This window comes from Pezoporus flaviventris, unplaced genomic scaffold (assembly GCF_033815535.1).
Source record: "Pezoporus flaviventris isolate CSIRO_AGI_PZ_B2104156 unplaced genomic scaffold, CSIRO_AGI_Pfla_v1 ptg000073l, whole genome shotgun sequence".
In the NCBI taxonomy this organism is placed as follows: domain Eukaryota; kingdom Metazoa; phylum Chordata; class Aves; order Psittaciformes; family Psittacidae; genus Pezoporus; species Pezoporus flaviventris.
In genome coordinates this window covers 2,898,275-2,916,786 of record NW_026892621.1, presented here as the reverse complement: position 1 = coordinate 2,916,786, position 18,512 = coordinate 2,898,275, and the positions used below count along the sequence as shown (strand labels likewise).

The following is an 18,512-nucleotide window of genomic DNA, read 5'->3' as shown; positions in this document are numbered from 1 at the left end:
GTGAAAGCAAGCAGAGCCCAGGACAGAGATGCAACGCCTGAAGGGTCCTGCCTGAACATCCAGCGCTATGCTCCATGTCATGGCACTGCCTCCTGTCAGCCCAGCACCAACACAGCTTCCCCCCACAGCAGGGATAAACATACACCCCAACACACACGCAGTGTTGAACAAACCACATTTGGATCATCTGGGAGACAGACGATGACTTGCCAAAACCAGCCTTTAAAAGCAGTTCCCAAGTTCTAATGAAGTCGGTTTAAACACTGCTAAAACCAGCTATTACATTTGGCACAGAGTTTTAACAGAGATTAAATGTTTCTTTTTTGCTTCAAGCGGGTTAGTGGGAGTGCACTGTCTGATTTATAGGTCTCAGAATAGTTTTTCATAATAAAGATCTTTACAAAAGCATACTATCAGTTTGTCTGATGATGACTGACAAGCCTGTCATAGTCAATGTACATATTTTGAACACTCTAGGTACAGCAATGCACAGTGGAAATGGGTACACACATAAAAGGCGTATACAGGATGCTAAAGTGTTTAAAGTCCCAATTTTGTATTTTGCAACAATTTTAACCTCCCTCCCACATATTAGTTAACATAACACATAGGCTTGGTCTTTCCACTGCTCTAACTGCACCGTCCTTGGTCCACATGTGAGGAAGGTCAGGTCCGCTGCATGCATTAGTTCCTCTCTGCCAGTGCTGGTATCTGCTGTGGAGCTGCCTAATGCACCTTGCTCAATCAGACAAACTGAACCTCTACCAGCCCTCTCATTTACAGAGGAAAAACATTCCTTTGATTTCTCTGGAGGAAGGAAAAGAAGGAGGGTGGGGAGGAGAGATGAAGGACCAGCTTTAACACAATATTACAGATGCAATTAAAACAGCAGGCAACTGCTACATGCTTTGTCTACCTGTCCTATTTATTGACATATATTCCAATGCCAAGAAGTGCCAACATTGATTTGATGTCTTGCTTTTCAAGTTCACAACAAGAGAACAATTTCTGCACAAAATGTGGCTTACAGTGAGCAACAAAGAACTGGAAGTAGTAATTAAAAAGGGCCTTTATTTGCCTAGCTATAGCCAAGAAGGAGATATTCTGCTCTGCCAACAACACTCAGCTTTCCATGCTTGCATGCTGAATTCACAGCATCAATTCATTTTTAGACAATTCCCTATAAAGCAAACATAAAAGACCCGACTATTGCTTTATCTGTCTTTAAACCAGATGGATCTGTATTCTGAATAGGAATAACATCAGCCTGGAGCATTGTTTTGAAGGAACTGCAGGACAGAGATAGCACACATACCCAGTAAAACAGACTTCGTCCCAGGAGCACTGCAGCACCACAACCTCCACTGATGATATGCCCTCCCTTCCCCAAAATGATGATTTCAGACTCTTTGTGGCTTCATCTATGATAAGATGCTGCCGACAGTCACATTAAAAAGCAGATTCAGATTTGACCATGGAAAAGGATACCCAGAAAAAAGGCTGTGAAAAAATGAGGCATCAATAATAATTATAATGAATAGCTAAAGTAACAGACTGGTGTTTACTTCCAGTAAAGGAATCTATTCCTTAGATAAGTACACATCAAGCTCTTGAACACAGGACATGTAAAACAGCCACCATGTTAAAAATGCAAACATGCCACTCCCCTAACAGAGAATTTACTGGGCTCTGCTAGTCCTGTGGGGTTTTAAACATTCCTCTAAAAAATAAAACTGCTCTAAAGAGCATTTGCCAAGGAGAGCCATATCCTGATCTCATTACAGATGCAAAGGGCACTGAACTCAATGTCAAAGATGTTTTCTACATGATTTTTCTGTGGAATGCACCCACCACCCTCAATCAAATCATCTCTTTTGACTCACTGTGCCATCACTACACATTAATATATTTGCTTCTATTTTTAGAAATTCACTGTCATTTGTCTGCCACAGCAAGACAGGTTTGCTGCTTTTTAGCATGACTCATCTGCCTGCTTAATTTTTAATTTCACCTTCAATTAAATATTAATCTATAAACAAATATGAAGTTCACACTTCCTTCACTCCGAGTTTGTGCTCTTTGCATTCACCTAGCATTCCAACACCAGGGAAACACCATCTCCTGGTTTTGAAAGGCAGATGACAAAATATAGAAAGCACAAGGCATGACTAACATTATTCACTGATAATGCATCTCTCATCCCCTGGAATGGGATATGGAGGTGTCACTCGATCCTTGAATCTCTCTTATGAGAAGCCCAGGAACATTGCCAGGGAGCACATCAGGTGAGCATCACTGACACATGACCATCTCTCCCTTCCCCAGTGGTTAATATTCCTTTAACAAAGGCTGAGAAGAAGAAAACTGGAGACTGGCATATGGCTGTACTACCCCACCAGTAGGGTTCAGGCTTTGCATCTCTCAAATAGATCAGATTAATACAAGTGGGTGAAATTTAGTGCCTTCTCTACAAGAAATCCAAGTATTGCATTAGGTTTGGGAAAGTTCAGCACCCTGAAATCCTGAGAGTGTAGCCTCTGACACCATCCTAGCACACGACCATTTCCTCTTCGATTAGGCGTATGTGGTCTCACCATTCCCTATGACAAGAGTTTATAGGGAAAACAGTCCTCCATGCACATGCTCAGCAAAAGAGAAATAAGAACTCCAGTAACTGAAAAAATAATTTCACATACGATGTCACACTGTTCTTCCAGACAAAAGCAGCAGCTTTTAATAAAGCTCGTTTCTTCTTACTTCTCTTACTAATGCTTCTGAAACAAGATTTAGAAACATGAAATTTAGGTTAAAAGGTTCCTAAAGTGCAGCATGCTGTGGGCAGAAAGATAAAATAGCAGCCTGTCTAGATCCACTCCAGGTACCAAAAAGTTTAATGTACTAGAAAGCCTGAGTAAAACACTACTCTCTTTTTTGTCATTTAAAAGTCAGAATTCAAGTCTTCACCTTGGTCTAAGATTCTGTTTGGCAAAGATGTTGCAGATTTTTGTGCACAAATGCATTACAAACTCAAGTTATTTTGTTGGTTTGGTTTTTTTCCTCAGTGTCTGTGTCTTGGGGAATAGGCTTCCAGTCCTGTAGAGCCCAAGTCAAATATTTTTAATCTTCTAGCTGCTTAAAGGAAATGCATGCCAATTAAAACAGAAGCAATTTGGATGAGCTAACTACAGGCCTGCTGGGAAAACCAGTCTTTGATTTCCCTAATCAGGAAAAGTCTCATCTTGGAAGCTTGTAAATATTTTCACAGTGTGTCAGAATGACTTCTGAGTAGATACCATCACCACAACGCATTGATGCTGACTCCCCAAATTCAGGATATACTCATAATTCAATTGTTTCTTCTAACCTGTCATCTCAGATTATGCTAACTCTGATCTCAAATCCAATGATGAAGGGATCTCTTGCATTACACAGGGAAGGATGGAAAGGGAATCACTTCTTTACAAATTGGCAGAGGCACAGCCAGGTCCAAAGGCCAGGGCAGAGCAATTAGCAAAGCCTAGGTACTGTTCACTCCTCGTGCAGCTGGGCAGAAGGCATACAGATTGGGTTCCTCATGAATGAAAGGAAGGAAATTAGCAGTTCCCACCTTCTGTATGTAGCATTACTGTCCCACTTGCATTAGTGTTTGACTGTAGATATAATGATAGCTGGTGCCTTGGGACTTATAGAAAAACCCCAAAGTAAGGGGGGGAAAAAGCACAGGAAATGTCACATCTTAGTGAGTAGCAGATGTTTAACCAGATTCATCTCTATTCATTTCATTAGAGATACCATTCCTCGAGAAAACAGGCCTGGAAGCAGATTTAAGGAAATCTTCTCTTGAGTCTGAGCAAAATCACCTGAGAGAGGCTTTTTGAGACCACAGATCTCAAACTCTGATGAGAGCTGTGGATGGAAAATAATGAAATCATGGCCGACCTTTCCAGGGTGAAAACTGCTGAGAAAGAAAACCATAACCGGCTCTGGAGAAGTCTCCAGATGTGCAAAATAAATTAAGTTTGGCCCAGTTGTACCACCTTTTACTATTTCTGTTCTTTTCATGTCAAGCACAAAATGCCCATCCTCTTGTGAATATAATCTTTGCAGACCAGAATGGGAAACGGATTGTCTATCCAAGCAGCCAGTGAAGCTAATCAAACACACCTACAGATGCTCAAACTCACACTCTCTTAAAACAAATACTGACTTTGAAGTTTAATTATCAGGAATGCACAAGATGCAGAAGGAACTAAGGAAAAACACTGCTTGAATAAAAGCAGGTTGGCACCTTCACAAGTGTGAAATTTGTGTTTAATACCAGGAAGCTAAGAGTAGATAAAAAAGGAGAAACTGAACTTTGTAGCTTAGTGTTGTCAAAAATAACCTGACTTCATCATTACATTTATTAATGAATTTCAAGTCACGTTTAGTTAGCTTGCACATAATTCAATCATGACTGTGAGGGTGCTGAGGCGCTGGCACAGGGTGCCCAGAGAAGCTGTGGCTGCCCCATCCCTGGCAGTGTTCAAGGCCAGGTTGGACACAGGGGCTTGGAGCAAGCTGCTCTAGTGGAAGGTGTCCCTGCCCATGGCAGGGGGTTGGAACTGGATGGGCTTTAAGGTCCCTTCCAACACAAACCAGTCTGGGGTTCTATGATGAACACGCAGGGATGAGACATTTGTACACTCCAACTAAAATGGATCCTTCATTCAGTTGTCCTTAGAAATATGTTTCCCCTGTTAATATGATGACATAAATACAAAGTTAAGGTATTATTTTAGAAAGATTAAAAAATAGGTTTGTTTTGGTTTTTTTTTCTTTTCTGTTTTTTGTTTGTTTTTTTTTTTAATTATATATATATTTGGTTGGTGTTTCATTTTGGTTTTGTTTTTTTTAAATCATAGGCAACTATCTACCATAATCCCTCAAGTAAACAATTGTTTCAGTCCTTTCAGTATGAATCCATGCTTCCAACCAGCTTGGACTTCTGGTAGCAGTTTTGTTATCAGGTAGGATAGATAATGATTCCATGCCTCCTGTAAAATATGGTTGATTATCTGAAGCAAAAAAAAAGGCACTGTCACAAAACAAATACTTATTAAAGGGGCACAAAATGTCATTTGTTGCAGTTGTACAACAAGCCTATTTACCTGGGACTTCTACCAAATGGAATCAAGCTCACAAATTTGCTGCAATTTTTATCCTTTCTTTTTTACCAGTACACTGAGATAAACCTCAAATAGCAATTGTTAAGTAAAACTACCTCCAGTGCCCTGCTACAGTGTACAGTTATTCAGCCTACAACTCGATACCAAGTCTTTTTTCCACCATTACTCATGTAAATGTTTACAGCAAAGCCACATGAACTACCAACAGGAACAAAACTATTAAAGGAATCAATTCAGTCCCATTAAAGTCAATGAAATGACTCTGTCAGTGACTTCTGGGGGATTGGATGAGGTCCTGCACATGAAATCCTTCCTCCTCTGACACCAGAATTTCACTCTTTATGAATGCTGTTAGGAGATAGCCTGCAGTAAGAAACCAAATCCCATTTATTATTGCTTATCACTGAGCTCTTGTCTGAGTTACAGAATATTCTTGGCTTTGCTGTGCAACACCCCCAACCCCTGGCGACTTCAGGTGCTGCTGCAGAGGTGCCCAGCTCACCAGCCTCAAGGGGCACAGAGCCCTGCTCACTGCAAAGCCACCTCCTGTGCCTCCAGTAAACTCTGTACTAACCACAAGTGTTAAGAACCCTCTCTCATTTCTTGCTAACACTAAAATGAATTTGTTTTGCTTTGCTCTCAGTGATAAAGTGAAAGGTTGTTTTTCATTAGCTATTTATCTTCTCAGGACTCTAATTCCACACTAAAGCAGCTACTGGATTCCTTTTATTCACCACCTCCCTACACACATTCCTGCTCTTCAGGGTTGCGCTTCTGGCACTGAACAGAGACCCATTCTACACCTTTGTAAGCTTTAGAAAATTCTGGTTTTCATGTATACCTGCATTCATTTTATACAAACACAGCACAGTTGTTCCAAGGAAGGAGCAGTTCCAAACTTCATTATCAACTTAATTGAAAACATAATTGGAAAAAAAGCTAAGGATATTCAGAATTCAGATAGTCAGCTATCATTAAAGCAGACGTAGAAAACAATTTAGGTTAAATGCTCTAAGAGCAACAGCTGATCAGCTAAGGAACATATCCCAGAACAGATCTGGGATCCAGCACAGATCATGGAACCAGTTACCAAGCTTGGGGCAGGGGCATCCTCTCGCTAGCATAAAACACACAAAAGATGCATTATCCATCTATGGTGTAGTAGAGAGATCTACGGATCATGTATGAGCTCCTTGTACATTTGCACTTACACATTACCAGATATCTTAAATCTAGAATTTGAATTACAATGTGACCTTTACCATCAAGAAGGTATCGGCTTCAAGCACATAATGTCAAGGAATTTTGAGAAGTCTATGCTCAGCTCTACCTGGTATCTGATTATATCTCATTTTAATTATTAAATTCTCCAGAGCATCTTAAAAGCAAGAGGTTCTCTAGCGCCTTACAAATAGCATCTTCAGATTGATAGACACGGATTAAATGCATCCGACAGTCCTACTCTACCACACACCACCAAAAATCTGGGGGCTTTTTTTCAACCTGTGCTCATACGGGACACTCAATTTGGTTCCTAATTTTCTTTTCAAGTCCATTATTAATAATTTCATTACAACAACATTAACTGGCCTCTCTAATCTTCATACCTTAAGACTAATTCAAAGTTTTAATACTGTGGTAGATGCTGCCATTGCTCCTGGTAAGTACACATAAATCTTAACCTCAATTTACCTCCCCTTCTCAGATGTTGAAACAGTATTTGACAGAGACTTTTTATCTTAAAAATATTATCTGTGTTTGAACCATCTATCAGCCTTTTAATCAATAAGCTACAATTTCTACTCACAATCCTCCTTTGGCCTGTAAATGTCAGAAAACCAGCATGGGAAAGTGCCTTGCTAATTGTTTAGAGAGTTCTTGAGTGATAGCAGAAACATTTCCGGTACTGGCCCAAATTTTGTCATAAAAGTAGTCTCAAATACTTAAATGAGGCCAGAATTGTATTTTTTAAATAAGCTGGAGATAAATGGAGGCCTCTTCCTCCATGGATGGAAGCAAGAGCAGCACATCTATACTTCTGAGGAAGCACAATGGAAGAGCACTCATTAATGTGAAATACACATTTGATGGATTACTTTGCAGTAAAAGTTGACAAGTATCCTGGTTTTTATAAGTATGGCTCTACAGCATAGATAATAAAGACTGAGGAAATCCATAACTGATCAGCTGCAGCAAAATTCATTGTGGTGTGTCTTGTTCTGAACATTGAGGGTTGAAGGCCAAAACCAACTCTTGCTTGGTCAACCTGTATCTCCTTACATCAGCTCAAATGGCAAGGATGAAACCAGAATAAAAACCGAACCTCTGTCAGCAATCATGGCAAACAGGTCAGTGGGGTTTGTACTCTTAACATGAAATGTAGATAGAAATTACATCCAGCATGCAAAAGTCCCAGTGGCTGTTTTACTAAAACCACCTATTTTAATAGCCGTATTCCTGGGATCGATGATTATTTAGGAGGTGTCACAGTTTGTTCTAGAACCTACCACAACTACTTCACAACACATGCAATTTACAGGCAAGATTAAATCCACATATTTTTCACGGAGAAAACCTTTCACATTTTAACATCTATTTCCAAGCTACTGCAGTATGATCGAGTATTGACACTCAGATCCCCAAGAAAGAAATTCAAAATTCTACACAGCAACCCAAGGGAAACCATTCAGGGAAAAGATTAAACCAAACAAAACCAGCCCTGGACTTGCTATGCTGTTTTCTCTGTTCTTCTCTCAGCAGCTACCATATAAATCAACCAACCATCAGCAGTGAAAAGGACTGGTTACCTACCGATAGACAAGTCCACCTTTAGAAGAAGGAAAAAAACTCGGAGCATATTAACAGGCTGCCAACTGAAAGACAGGAGAGTCACAGCACAGCCATACCAAAATGGAATCAAGATTGCTATATTTAGCCAAAAATGCTCCATTTCGTAGAATCACAGAATGGCTTGGGTTGGAAAGGACATTCAGGTCATCCAGTTCCAATCCCCTGCCATGGAGGCAGATACCTCCCACTAGACCAGGTTGCTTTCAGCCTTATACATGCAATAATGTCTTTTACCTACAAATGGCTTTAAAACTGAGAGCAGAGGAATCAATTTTTGCAGTTACTCCGCCTTATATTTGTCAGAGGGTTCTCAAGAAGAGGCATCTTATTATGCTATTATGATTTAAAGCCATGAAAGCAATACTGAAGCTTTTAGTGCAGCACCATTGGTGGTTAAAGAGATTAAGAAAACCCAAGTTCCATGCAAAAGGACTCTAAGCAGAATAATGAAACAGGAAGAACACAAAATATGAAAGAAACATCATCTGATTGTTAAAAAAGCACAATATATCGTTCCTTCATGAGTGACTACAAATATATACAAGTGGCATTGGAACATGCACATTTCTCACACACACTGCTCCCATAATGGCTGTAAAAGAAAACTGCATGCTATTTGTTCAAAAAAATTTATATGTAGTCCACCAAAACGAGAGCAGAGAGACCAAATTATAATTAACAACTGTGCTTGGTGCTGTAAGAACCATCAACGACAGATTTCGGTGGTGGTGTTGCCCACATATTTCAAAGCAAGTGACCATCTTCATTTCTGGGGCTCGAACCACAAAAGGGTTACGTGCAGTACCAGGATATCAGCCACGTGGAATGTTTTAGTTTTGCCAGGCAGGATTTTTAAGCAAAGAGCCAACACATCTCACTGAACAGGAGATGCGAGTCCAGCAGGTGCCAGTCACAGACAGACCAAGTGGTCTACTCCCACAACACATCACTCAAAGCTCACACCAGTGCTTCCCAGCAGCACAATGTACATCTGTAAAAGCCACACAAGTTCTAAAAGCTTTCTTTTAAGCTCAGATTGTTCTTATCCTGCTTCCTACCTAGTTACATCAGCCACCAGCAGTGAAACAACCCATGCCTTCTCTGGGTCTGCTCCTCACACACACTAACGAACAGTACATGCTGTATTCCTCACTGTATGGCTGCCCTGCGGAGTCAGACCCATCTCTGGACCACCTCCATGACATCAGAAGCCTGCCCTGCATGCCACCCAGTTGCCATGCATCTTTCAGTAGCGAAGCACCCCAACCTGCATCATCACTCCTCTGCAGTGGAGAAAAAGGCTGCTCCAGACTGCGCACAGCCTCATCTTTATCTTCTTTTCTATTGACAGCTTTTCGCCTCCCTTTGACTTACCTGATCACTCCCCACAGACACACAGTACCTCCCTATTTTGTACAGTAATGGGTAAGAAGACACAAAGCAATTCCTATTACAGTGCTGACAATACCGTTGCGTGCGTTCTTCTGTTTTGCTCTAAATCTCATCAGGAATTATGTCAAATTAAAACACATAGTTGCCTTACCTACCTCCTGAGATCAGTTAAGTAAACATATAAAAACAAAGCCTACCCTGCTGCGTGACCATACGTTACACAGCATGCCTAAACATAAACCATATATGCCTCAGAATTCAAAAGCAGCACAATGTGAAAATATAGCAAATGTAAAAATCAAACTTTAAGAGATTTTGGATTACTGAAAAATGAAGCTACCAGTATTTTAAGACCCCCAGCACACATATTAGAATTAAGTTCCTATAAAACTTCACATCTGTTTAAATCTCCTGTATGCCACTGAACTCTGTGCATAAGTACGCAAACACAGGAAGAAAAATCCTTCAGCTCTGCTGCATCTTGGGGAAAACAAGTTATATGGTAGAAGACAAAACGCACCTTTCTTCATAAACATGTAACTGCATTGTGCTCCAAAAAAAGCTGCATAAAACTTTTTTAGAGTCATATCAAAAGGCCCAGCTTTACAACATTTCTCTTTAAAACCTTCAAATTACCTATCTTAGCTACTGACCATAGATCCAAACCTTGAGAGCTTTTCATTCCAGCTTCAAACGCAAACATCCTCAGCCACAAGCATGCGCAGATTCTGCAGGTAATACAAAGTTACAATAATATCTTGCAATTGAAACTATACTTTGGTTAGATTTTCCTTAGAGGTTTTCACAAATACAGCCAACAGAGCTAGAAGAGAACAAACAGCCACCCCATATAGCTCCCACACAAAGAGAAAGCCACCTATACCTCTCCCAACTTGTATGGCCAAACATCAGGTAGCTTATTGCTATTACCTGCCACAAAAAGCACATGTGATTCTTGTTCTATTTAACTGGGGGAGAAGGGTGGGCAGCATTCATGGAAGACAGAATCTAACATCTACCATGAAATGTTTAATCTATAAAAAGAAAAAAAAAAATCAAACATGCCTTCTCCACAGTGATTTCTAGCTATGAACATCTTCACCACACTGAAATAGAAGCAGAGCTACCAGAGAGGTAAAGTCAGCAGCACGTAAATCCATGTAAAAGGATGGGAGAGAGATGAGAGAGAAAGAAAAAGAAAATTCCCTGCAGGACTCAGTTGTACAATAGAAGCTGTCATCCAAGGTCACTCTTAAGAAAGAGAGCAGCCAAAAAGGAGGTTTTAAATCTCAGTGGGCATTAGCTGAAAGACATACAGTGATGGCCTGCAGTGATTTTAAATAGGACATTCACAAAGGATTAAAAGTATATATGTATCAGTCAAATCAATCAAAATACCAGACTTTTGCTAAACGCTCCCTGCACAGATTACTCTCACATACAGAGAATCAAGAAGTTGTTTTGGAAAAGAAATTACAAACCGCAGCTTTACTGAAATCATAGGGACACACCGTATAAAGGCCTCAACCACAAGAATGACGTTGCTCCTTTCTACTGAAAACACCTGAGCAAGATGACAAAGGTTTAACACCACTGGGAATAAAATAAAGGAGCAAACTAGCACCCTGCGCTAGAGCTGACAGAGCGGGGAGCACGCTGCAGGGGGGGACTGGCACTGTTTGATCTCAGCTCCTCCCGAGTGGTGCGGCACCACATCACCTGGCCACGGCTGGACATGCAGGGGTGCGCCAAAGCTGTCCCAGAAATTCCTTAGAAAGAATAAAAAGAATCTGGGGAGAGGCATTTCAAAAGCAAACTGTTCTTCACATTCAGCTCTAAGGAAAGCTATTTGATTTAGCAAGCTGTTTTAAAAGGGTGGAGGGGGAATCACTCTTCCCTCAAAAATGTATACAGTACAGACACTACTCTTCTGCTTCACAACAGCAACATTTGGAAAACTATTTAACCTTTCTATTTTTATCTGGGTGCATTCAAATTACCAATAATGTACAACATGCTGTAACAAAACCACTGATGGAGGGTATAATTTTCCCTCAAGCACATTATCCTAGCTGGTGGCCTAGAAAAATACATTGATAAAACAGCAGCAGACATCAGTTGATGGATAAAAAGCGATCACAGTTATGTAGTAGATGTTGCTGCCCAACCTTAAAATCATACAATTAGCCAAAAAATAAAAACAGTAGGATGGGACATACTAACACCACCACGTTATTTATGGGGCCATACTAAAACTCCACCTACAAATATGGTTTTAAATAGACCAACAGATTATCATCTCACAATTTAGCTATTAACACACAGGTTTATTTTAAAGCCATCATCATGCCTGGTACTTTTATTAAATATCTTCTTCCTTGCCAAGTTCAATCGGGATCTCATCCTAACCATGATGAGCTTTTAATTTTCTTTTCTATTAATAGCAACTTAAAAATAAAATGTTCTCTTTCGAAACTGTAAAGCTGTAACTTTCTTTAGGAGCTGCAAGGGGGAAGAGAGATTAATCTTCCCACTCTGCATCTCTTAATACACATTAGCTATCTGCATGTATGGGAAAAAAGTAAGAGGACAAGTAAGAAAAAGGAATTTTCTCTAAAAGTATCTTAACTGTAATTCCACACAAGCATTTATCATGGCTCCAGAGCAGTAATAGGGAGTTATCAAAATACAGGAAATAAATACTTCAAGAATTTCCACCTAGGTTTTGAATAATTCTCAGTAATTCTCTTGTTGGTCATCACTAGATAATAGATTGATGAATGACATAGCTGAAGGATACAGAGGCTCCTGCCCAGCAAAGCTCGTCAGCAGATACTCAAATTTCAGCATAATTGGGTCCACACTAATTCCCCTGCAAATGAGGGAAGATGGAAAGTTAGAGACGAGTATCATAGCACTTTGGGCCATCTGACACGTGGATTGGATTGTTCCAGCTGCTTTTCTTCTGTTGCCTCCTTCAAGTAACAGCAGAAGAAGGGACAGACAAGATCATCCACAGGCATAGGATCTAGAATGGGTTATCACCACATGCTGCAGCACTCGCTTTCACCATCACACTGCAGTGCTGCCTTTACTTGCAAGAAATGGAATCAATAATACCAAGTCCTAGGCTGTCGTCGAAATCAGAGAGCTCTACTCTCTCCAGAAAAGCAAGGGACCAGTAACTTCAGCCTGCACAAACACGAGAGAGGGCAGAGCCCACGGTACATGGCAGTGCTGGACGGACCCACAGGTGTGCTGCTCCATGCATCCCTCCAACCCAGCTTCCCACGCTGGGAGCTGCATTGTCCTGCTGTGAAACCAGTGCACAGGCCAGGCCCTGTGCTGCTTCGAAAGGCATTTTCTCTCATTGAATGCTTGTGACCTCTCTTTTAGGATATGGGCCTTGCCACAGCTCTTCAGGCCTATCTTTATCTAACAATTGGAACACTGAAATGTGTTTTAATGAGGGATAAACTGAGACCATCTGGATGGCTCAGCTGCTACAGAGCATAACTGTTTGCTGATTTTAACCATGTCTCTCACAGAGAACATAGACCTGTGGTGCACAAAGTGCACTACTTTGATTTCTCCTTGTAATCAAATGTGTTGATCTAAAAATCCATTTCCAGCAAATTGTCTGTTTTGGGAACAACTCCCTCCTCAGCTCTGAACCATGGGGATGGGGATGAGCAAAGGCAATTGGGCTGAACAGGTATTTTTTAAGAGGCTGACAGCGAGCATTCTCAGTGAAATCTTCCATTTTGGAACATGAGCACTACTTATTCATGAACAAATGTACATTTTTCAATTGTAAATCAATACTGAGTGCTGGGTAACTATACTGCTATCAGAATATATAATTTGTTGACCCTATCTATATATATTCTGCAAGACAAACAGTGAGTCTACTTGGGGAGGTAAAGAAAACAACTCCTTGTAGGTTAACTTCCCATGTATCCTTATGGCATGGTCATAAAAGTGGCAGCATGGAACAAATGGAGCAGCAAAAGCCTCTTCCCACAGCTCCACAAAGCACTGCCTTTTTCAGTATTACCTTGCTGTTAGATAAGCATCTTAGGTTTATGTCACTCAATCAAACTGCACCATTTGTCCGCAATTACCCAGCAATTTTAGCTTAGGATAAGCCTAGGATGCTGCTCAAAGTGGGGCTTTCCATGCTACCTGCTGCCCCTTTCAGCCATCACTACCCTCAGGCCACCGGCAGTGGGGTGAAAATATCTAACTGCACCACTTTTATTTGCCAGCCAAGATTTATACCTGATTGTACAGACCAGAATGCTGTGATTTTAGTTTCTCAAGATGAAACTGTTCCACTATGTAGGAAGAAAAATCAAACCACCACATATTTAATGGTCAGCAGAAGAAAGCATGAGAATAGTTCTATATACTATTAGAATTCTCCCTAGGTAGATGGGAGACTTCGGCTCAAATCTCAAACGGAACAAGGCACCAAACCCTAACTTCCTATGTTCCTCAGGTCCTTCTACATTAGAAGACAACAAGCATTAGCGCTTTGTGAAGCTCCAAATTCTAAAGACTTCAGCAAACTTCACAGCTGCTTTTGAAGAGACCAAAACTGCATGTGAAGGTGTTGGGAACGGTTACATGTGTGTGTAATGACTTCCACCAAAACAACAACATACACCCTTAACAATCTGAGATTGAAACATTCTGTTTCAATTAGTTTAAGTGCTGTTAATTATGCATTCACCAGAAATGACAGCTTTAACTTCTGATTCCAAGCAGATCTGAAAATTAAAAGCATAAACCCAATGACTGTTCTTGTAAGTAGAACACACTTGGGGATAACTGAGATCTTATGGAATTTAGCATATTTTTTTTTTAGCATACCTTTTCTTCATCTAAATAAAGTTTCTGGGGAAGAAAAGTAAAGGTCCTCTGTTGATTATACCTCTCAAAAAGTGATGCAATACAGAATGTTCTGGCCTTTGACCATAAAGTGATTATCTGAAAATGAAATTTAAGTAAGCCTTGCATTCATTTCCTATCAGAGTATCAAAAAAATGCCTAAAAGAGAATTTTTGGAAGAAGTATCTTGAGACATTTGGAAGAAAAACCCCCCAAAATGCTGAGATAGATTGACAACCCCCATTTCTGAAGCTACATCTAGTACATTGTATTGCTTTATTGATTTGTTGGGTTCTCAATTCTTTTAGGTATAAACGCTGCTACAGAAACATCAGTTGGTTACTATGGTATTTTGCTGCCCATTTCTAAACCAAAAGGGCTTTGCTAAATCTCTGAATTCTTGTCACAACCGAACTTCTGAAATTCCCTGACCATGAATGACAGTCACAGATTCACTCTAACTCCGCGTCGCTCCATCGGTCACCGGGCCCAGGCAAAGGATTCCGTTATTAGAGATGCAGATACATCTACAAATGAATCAACAAAATTTAATCCCTGCCTCTACAGGCAGAAGGGGTAACAAGGAATTACCTGCATTTTGTCACAAGTTCTGCAGAGATCCATGTCTAAAAACAGCAAGAATCAGTGATACTATCAGGTTGTGTACCAGGTGTACTAGTTTAACACAACCATATCGTAAACACTGGGATTTCCATGATTAATCTTAAGAGCACTGCTTGACTCATCCTCCTGCACTGACTTAATACCTGAAATCTGCAAGTAAACAAAAAATGTAATCCAGCTGTTCCCGAGGTTTGCATACTAATCAGCTCCTATATATTTCCAAGAGAAGCAAATTCACACCTCCTGACAACAGATTTGTTTTTCATAGTTATGTTCTGTGGACCCATCTGCAATATTTCACACATCAGGGAATTAAAGCCACCTTACTTCTAACAATTTTGAGCAATCTCTGAATCTGTTTTTTAATCAGCAATCATACAAGGTTAGCATTCCCCCTCGGCAACCTTGAGAATAAAGAAAGGAAATTGTCAATTTGCCAACAACAATCTTGGCATGTTTGAATACAACCCAAAAAAAAAAATAAATAAACTTATATCTCAGAAAATTAAGCAAAACTAATCGAAACATAAACCACATCTGTGACTTGCATGCACCAAACCCACGTGTCATCCCAAAATGCATATGCAGTCTGCTGCTCCCGATGTCAGGGAGCAAGCCAGCCAGGTTGTGGATTACCCAGATACCACCTCTTGGTACAGCTTACATAAACCTGGTACTCCCTCTGTAAATCAGTGCAAAGACCTGAGGTGAGCACTTTAAATACACAGCTTTATTCGCATCTATTTGAGTGTCCACTGTTTTGCTGCTTTTGAAAATGAATGTAAACCACTTCCTCAGATGTGTTCCTCACTAACCTGATGTTTAGGTTGCTTTTTGTAATCCCTTGCAAGAACAGAACTTAGCAAGTTCAGGCACAACTATTTAAGAAAGCACCTTCGGTCCTATTGTCAAAAATTATTCCAGCACTTGGGAGCTGCACCCATGGAATACACTGAGCAGAACAGACTATCTCCGTATCTCTGTACCAGCAGCTCAAGTGACCTTCAAGAAATTATGCAAATAGTAAAAATCTTCATCTACCATCTCAACTTATTTTAGCATTTTTCAAAGCTGCAGCTCGCCCATGCCTTCCCATGACTGCCAAAACCACGTACACTGTACACCTTCTTTTAACAGGGTGAAAAACATTCCTGTAGCACTCTCTGTACTCCTGCTCTTCACTTACATCACAGCCAAAAGGCAATGACACAGGAAAATCTGTGTATGTGCCTGTTTATCTGCTTCTCTGGTTGACCTGATCTGCCACTTGCAAGCACACAGGAACAACAGCTTATTTGCTGAATCTGTTTACCCCACTGTCATTCAAGATGTAGCATGATGCTTAAATAGGCAACAGTCAGATTAATATAATTGAGGATGCAGTTCAGAGTAGACAGGAAGCCACGCTGCAATTGCAAAGCGCTTTTTCTCTTATGATTAAAACATCCCCAGGGTTCTATCCGTATAAAGACATACCCGCAGCAGAGATGCACAGAAGCCAGAGGACCAAGAGAGACGAGTTCTTCCTTTTCAGACTAGCTCCACGGTTTGAAAGGAAGAAACATGAATCACGCGAAGTTGCCGTTTTCATTGCATAAGAACCACTGGCGGATTTGTCATTCCTTTCGACACATTATCATCAGAGCTATATTTCTATTACAGAAGACGTTTCAGGCACCAGAATGAAATCCCAGCACACAGATACAGAAAATCTCTTAAATGGCCTAATTTTCTTTTACTGCAGTGACATATGCCTCTCTGCTATTCCCAAACAGATTAGAAAGACTCTGTCCAAACACAACAGAAGAAAAGCAAATAAGGAGCAAATCAGTGAATGAAAAGGAACTCAAGTCTTCAGCATCACAGGACTGACCAGCAAAATTCAGATTTCTTTGTACTGTCATTGCTATTCCCAGTAGAGGAAAAAACAGATACGCAGAGTACAGGCGGCCTCCTCCTGTAGAGATCCAAACACTGTTATCACAGATGGTAGAGGAAAAAGTAATATTGCTGCTGTAGACGCTTGCTGAAGTCTTTCTGACTAGTCTCACGTAAGCTATTTAGTACCTCAGCACAAAAATATGAAAGCATTTCACTTTGAATTACTTGTCCTTGCTCACAAGTTGTCAAGGAAGTCTGAAGAATAGTAACACCAAGAGTAAAGTAACAGCGGTGGAAAAGGGCTTATCAAAGCCTACCATTACCTGCAGCATTTCACAGGTCTAACGACGTTCAAAAGCAGTGTCCACAGACAGAAACGCTCTGCTGCAGCCAGAACTGCACGACAGCCACATCCCCCCCACTTGATAACCACCAACTCAGTGTTAAAACTTGGTATAATGATTTAAGTGACATTTGCCCTAGAAATGAGCCCTCCAACTCCTACTGAAGCACACAGGAGTCACAAGTGGAATAACAGACAGAAACTATTTCTGTATCTGTGCAGAGTTGATCTTTGCCTTTTCTCTAGCCTAGATTTATATCTCCCTTAAGTGATCAGTGTTGGCCTAATTCTACTCCCATTTACTTCAGCTGAAGCTTTGCCATCAACTTCAAAAAAAAATGGATTTAACCCAATAGAGTTCATTTTGATAAATTCTGCTTGCAGAGAGGAGGACCTCTGCTTCTCCATCAGAGGATAGGATGATGTATTTTTACAACAGGCTTCACAGCTAGATGACATTGCTATGTCCTACATTCACATTTTGGTTTTGAGCAACACTGCAGTTCTGAAGCAACTCCTACAACCATCCCTTTTTATTCCATGTTAGTTCAGTTTGCAGAACAGCTTTGGGGCTCATGAACTAAATTTCTTTTGGAGGAAGCAAAGCAGAAGCCCCACTGCAGGTTCACACCAAAAGCACCCACCACGTACAGATCTGAAACAATTGCAGGTCTTTGGAAAGCTGTCACATGCAGTGAGCCCATGCAGTCCAAAGGCTCAGACAAAATCTAGCCCAACATAAAACCTGCACAGATGCAGAGGCCCCAACACTGACTGCTTCAAGCTATTGATCCTAATGATCTGCTCCTAATGCACCAAATGACCTGCTGATACAGACACATTTCTAATTCCAGTTCTACTTCTTATCTCTAGAATCTTTTTATTTCCCATTTAGCATTAGAGATATTCATGACCTTCTGTGGTTTATTACCAGATTCTTACTTAAACAAATTTCCTTTTTTGGATTATGGCCTCAGACCTATGCCTCCAGCTTACAGGGAACTGACTCTATTTGTTTAAAATTCTCTCCCAGAATCAACCTTCCCAGACATTTTTAGCCAAGAGATCATTTGTTTAGCAGTGCATTAACCAGTACTGCTCTGGAACATCTCATTTTATGCACTAGGCCTAAGAACTGCAGTGAAACTTAGGCACCTGCAAATCCATGATCAGAATACAATATTGAAAGGAACACTACAAAAGGAGCCCTTTGGAAAAGGGTCAACATTTCAAAACCCATATTACCTATGTAGCAGGAACAGCAATATTTTAGGGTTTTCAGCTTCGGCAGAAGGACGGACCATTACCGAAGGTATGCCTGCAAACACTACAGTGGGAATGAAAGAAGATGTACTGAAAGA

General features: G+C 40.5%; 1 protein-coding gene across 5 annotated transcripts in view; it reads right to left on the bottom strand.

Annotated features, from left to right (window-relative positions):
- ATP2B2 (ATPase plasma membrane Ca2+ transporting 2) overlaps nucleotides 1-18,512 on the bottom strand; it is a 244,025-nt gene that overhangs the window by 183,787 nt on the left and 41,726 nt on the right. The window lies entirely within an intron of this gene.